The sequence below is a fragment of the Myodes glareolus genome, chromosome 8 (assembly GCF_982192425.1).
Source record: "Myodes glareolus chromosome 8, mMyoGla1.1, whole genome shotgun sequence".
NCBI lineage: Eukaryota > Metazoa > Chordata > Mammalia > Rodentia > Cricetidae > Myodes > Myodes glareolus.
Window position 1 is genome coordinate 23,616,127 of NC_142033.1, and position 5,474 is coordinate 23,621,600.

Sequence of the window (5,474 nt, forward strand, 5' to 3'; positions counted from 1 at the left end):
CTGCTGTTTTTATGCCAATACCAGTCTATTTTCAGTACTGTAGCTGTGTAGTAACGTTTGAAGTCAGAGACGGTGATGCCTCCAGAAGTTCCTTTTTTGTACAGTATTGTTTTGATTATCCTGAGCTTTCTTTGCTTTTGCATATAAAATTGAGTATTGTTCTTTTGAGGTTTTTGAAGAATTTTGCTGGGCATTGCACTGAGTCTATAGATTTTTGTCTATTTCCCCTTCCCAGGAGGATCTACTTATGTTTCTCTTAGGAATGGCTGAAAGACATTTAAGGAAATGCTCAATATCCTTAGCTATTAGGGAAATACAAATCAAAATGACTCTGAAATACCATCTTACATCAATCAGAATGGCTAAGATCAAAAACACCAATGATAACTTATGCTGGTGAGGATGTAGAGTAAGAGGAAAACTTTTCCATTGCTTGTGGGAATTCAAACTTGTACAACCACTCTGGAAATCTGTATGGGTATAGCAGTGTTTCAGAAAATTGGGAATCGGCCTACCTCAGGACCCAGAAATATCACTCTTGGGCATATACCCAAAAACTATATTCATAACAACATTATTTGTAATAGCCAAAACCTGGAAACAACATAAATGCCCCTCAACTAAATAATGGATAAAGAAAATGTGGTACATTTACACAATGGAGTACAACTCACCAATAAAAAAAAAATAACTTCTTGAATTTTGCATGGAAATTAATGGAACTAGAAAAAAAAAATCATCCTGATTGAGGTAACCCAGATCTAGAAAGATGAACATTGTATGTACTCACTCATAAGTGGATACTAGCTGTAAAGCAAAGAATCCTATGGTCCATGACCCTAGAGAAGCTAAGTAACAAGGTGAACCCTAAGAGTACAGCTTTCTTAGAAGTCATTTTATTACTATTACTGGTGCAGAACAATATTATTTGTTTTCTCCTAGATTCTTGGCCTGTCAGTTCTCAGTTTCCTGGCCGCAGAGAAATATGAGGGTGAGTTCCATCTCGTGGAGTGGGCCTTAAGGCCAATTGCATATCATAGTTTGTTATTCCCACAACTTTTGTGAAACTATACCATCAGCGTATCATATAGACAGGTCAAAAGTATAGATCAAAGGGTTTGTAGATAGATTGGTATTTATCTTTCTCCTTGGATATTGCAGAGTACTTTTCAATACCATTGCCAATAGGAGTGGGAGCACATAGGTACCAGTTTCTTTGTTCATGTTCAATGATATGTAGAGGTTGTCTTCACCAATAGACCTTGCCATCTCTTTTTGGAGAGTACACAACAGCCTTGGCAATAGCATGAGTTGTTTGGAGGTGTCCATGGGACCCATTGGCCAACAATTCAATTAGATAATAGTCATTCCTGGCACTAGATATTTCTCTTGATTACAAGAGAGATCTTGGCCTTTGGATCTCTGTTTTTGTTTTGTTTTGTTTTCTTTGTTTGTTTGGTAGTACCATTTTAATTTCTTTCACCTATGTGAATATTTTAAAAATCTTTAAGTGTAGTGAATTTCCATGTAACCCCTAAAATTACCTTTAAATTTCTCCATCCCATCTGTGTTTCCTTGTTTATCCTCTCAGTCCTCCCCCACTCCATTTAATCTAATCATTACAGCTACCCTTCCCTCTGCCCACATATATTCGAGTTCCCATATGTTAGAGCTTCCTTCCCATCTCCAATAGTTCCTTTCTCTTACATAACCTCTGTGGCTTAGTAGCATGCCTACTAAAGGCTTAAAATTTAAGACCCATCCATATGGAAATACATGCTGTATTTGTCCTTTTTCGTTTGGATAGCCTCAATAGATTTTCTTGTCTAGCTCCATCTGTTTACTGAGAATTTCATAATTTCATTTTAATGTCTGAGTAATATTCTGGTATATAAATGTTTCACAGTTTGATTATTCATTTCCCTGCCAATGTACTTCTAGTCTCTTTCCAAATCCTGGGTACTGTGAATAGCACAGCAATGATATGGATGAGCGAGTGTCTCTTTAGTAGAATGTATAGTACTTTGGGTATATAGTTAGGCCTTTAGTTATACTACCCATGAGTGGTATAGTTAAATCTTGAAGTATATCTCTTCCAAGCTTCCCGAGGAAACACTACACTGATTTCCAAAGTGACTCCACCTCAATGGAAACTTTGCATCATCAATGGATGGGTGTTACCAATAACCCAAATCCTCACCAGTATGAGTTGACATTTGTTTTATAGCCTTTGGCAATTCTCATGGGTATAAGAAGAAATATCAATGAAATTTTTAATTTTATTTTCCTGATAACTAAGGATGTTAAACATTTTTTTTATTTATCAACCATTTATGTTTTAATTTTTGAGAACTTTCTGTTTGGTTCTGTATCCTATTTTTAATTTTTCTTGATGTTCAATTTTTGAGTTCTTTATATAGTTAAGATGTTAGCCCACTACTGTATGTATAATTGACAAAGTTTTTTCCCATTCTGTAGCCTGCTGTTTTGTCCAAATAATAGTATTTTTTTGCTTTACAGAAGCTTTTCAGTTTCATGAAGTCATATTTATTAATTGTTATTCTTAGTGCCTCTGCTATCATCAGAAAGTCTTTTCCTGTGACAGTTAGTTCAAGATTCTTCCCTATTTTCTTTTTATCAGAGTCTTGATATCTGGCGTTGTGTTGAAGGCCTTGCTCCATATGAAGTTGAATTTTGTACAGGGTGATAAATATAGATCTATCTTTGCGTCCACATGTAGCTATCAAGTTTACCAGTGCAATTTGTTGAAGATGCTACCTTTCTTCCAGTCTGTTTTTACTGTTGTTGCTTTGTTTTTGCAGCTTTGTATAAAGTCAGATGTTCATAGTGTGTCGAATTATGTCAGGGTCTTCAATTAAGTTCCTTTGATCAATGTCTCATGTAGGTGTCAACACGATACTTCTTATATTAATATACATCAGAAATACAATTTGAGATCAAGGATGGTGATACTGCCAACAATTCTTTTTTTTTTTATTCAAGATTGTTTTAGCTGTCCTTTGTGTGTGTGTGTGTGTGAGTGTGTGTGTGTGTGTGTGTGTGCTTCTATGTAGTTGAGAATTATTTCTATTTCAGTGAGGAATTGTGTTGAAATTTTCATAGAGATTGCACTGAATCTGTAGATTGTTCTTGGTAAGATTGGTATTTTCTCTGTATTAATGCTGCCAGATTCATGACAGTTTTAATGCTTCCAAAAAAGCAAAGCTGTAAATAGGTTAAAAATCTGAAATATTTAATAAATGTGAATATTTTTAAATATGGAAAGTAGACTAATATATTTTAAAAATTAGTGCAGGACAATTGTCTATATTCTGTCAGTTATGTTTTAAACAAAAACTCATTGGCCAGTAGCCAGGCAGGAAGTATAGGTGGGACAACCAGACAGGAAGTAGAGGTGGGTCAATAAGAACAGGAGAATTCTGGGAAGAAAGAAGTTCCTCTGCAGTCTTGTCCAGACACCAAAGAAGCAAGATAAGATTACACCACAGAAAAAGGTACTGAGCCATAGAGAGAGAGAGAGAGAGAGAGAGAGAGAGAGACAGAGTAAGCAGAGTCAAGCAGATGCTAGCCAGCCGTGGAGGAAATAAGACATGTAGAAAATGAGGTAATGCCATGGTCACATAACAATATTTTGACTAATAGAATTGGGTTAATTTAAGATGTAAGAGCTAACTAAGAATATGCCTGAGCCATTTGCCAAGCAGTATCATTATTAATACCATTTCTGATTAATTTTTCAGGTCTCATTGGCTGCGAAATGAAAGTGCAGTCTCCATCTACACAGTACCTTCCTAATATCATATGGGGTAAAGACTATGTCTGTATTTTATTTGTTTCTTCACTATTAATATTTTAATGCTACACTTATTTTATCTAGATCATATACTCTGTGCTTTTTAGTATGTAGAACAATGTTATTGAATAATCATTTTAACTATCTTAAACCAAAATAGAAAGATATAAAAGTGATAATTAACATATATACAATTAAATAAAATAATTAATATAGCTGACTTTTGTTTGGTGTTTTCCTTTTTAAGAAAAAAAAGAAATTCTTTTCATACAAATATAAACATTCTAACCTCCTCATGAGCTTTGAAGACTAAATCATAACCATATTACTACAATAAGTAATCATGTGTAACAGAGATCTTTTTCCATTTTCCTCAGACTGGCCACCTGACATTTCAAAAGATAAGAAGTACTGCTCAGCTTGAATGAACTCAAAAATATCTCCACAAATGTATTTGAACTCAGCCTTTGAAATGTCAATTCAGTACCAAGTGATACAAGTTACTCATTCAAATAAAAGAAATATATGTACTATGAGTTTGAAGAAAATTATTTAAAGATATAAAATACAGTTGAAAAATATTCTCTGAAGAAAAATGTGAGCAAATATTTGAATAGATATTTGTTTCTATAAAATAATTTATTTTAGTGTACTTAAAGTTCACAATTAGAAAGATGTCATTATGGAATTTTTCTATCCATGTATTTATATAATTTCTAAACCTTACTATCACTTATCTTATTAACTTATTACTGAAGATTTGAAAAGTTACATCCATTTCCAGTGTTTTTCATGTGTTCTAGCATATACTCCCTCTAGATTTTTTTCTCCTAGAAATTTAAACCAGGACTCGTACAGGCTAGGTTTGCGACCCACAACATGGAGAAATATATTGATATTTCCCATTAACATTTACAATTATACCCAGGTAATTACTGGATTGGACTGGCAGAGACATGCTTGTGGCTAAAGTCAATGTTATTTCAAAAACATAATAAGAACTAACTTGCAAAACAAAACAGTTTAACTCTTTAGTATTTACTCAAGAGATATAAATATTTTCACATATGAACTTGCACATGGAAATTCAAAGCAAATTTATTTGTGTTATTCCAAAGCTTGAAACCACCCAAATGTTCTTTGGTGAGTTAATGATTAGAGAATTAGTGATGTGTCTTGACTCTGAGACACTGTTCAATAATAAAAGAGCATGGACAATTAATATACAAACAGCTTGAATGAATTGCAAGGAAATCATGTTGACTGCAAAAAGTTAATCTCAGAAGGAGACGGTACCATTTCATTTATGTAGCACTCGCAAACAAGTAAAACAGTATTGTTAGAAATTGGTAGGTGATTTCCAGTGACTAGGGGTCAAAAATAGACTCCTGTGAATGCAGACCGATACCAAGATTTGCTGTAGTGATGGTACAGGTTGGCAGTATGATTTGCCTATTGATTGTTCAGTATACAAGTACAGTAAAATTGATGAATATTTCCACATGCTCACAAATAATTTCATGTATTATTGGAGAAATCTGACTGCCCTTATCAATTGTGTCGGCATCAATTTCTTAGGTTGCTCACTACTACAAATGTGCATTAAGTTACATGTGGTAAGATTTGAGGAATGATACATGGGATTTCCTTTTCACAGCAA

General features: G+C 33.9%; 1 long non-coding RNA gene across 1 annotated transcript; it reads left to right on the forward strand.

Annotated features, from left to right (window-relative positions):
- The first annotated feature begins 769 nt into the window (after positions 1-769).
- On the forward strand, positions 770-4,315 carry LOC148121134 (uncharacterized). The gene is made up of 3 exons (XR_015738493.1): positions 770-991; positions 3,762-3,827; positions 4,192-4,315. It is a non-coding gene; the product is annotated as an uncharacterized LOC148121134 (long non-coding RNA).
- The last annotated feature ends 1,159 nt before the right edge of the window (positions 4,316-5,474 follow it).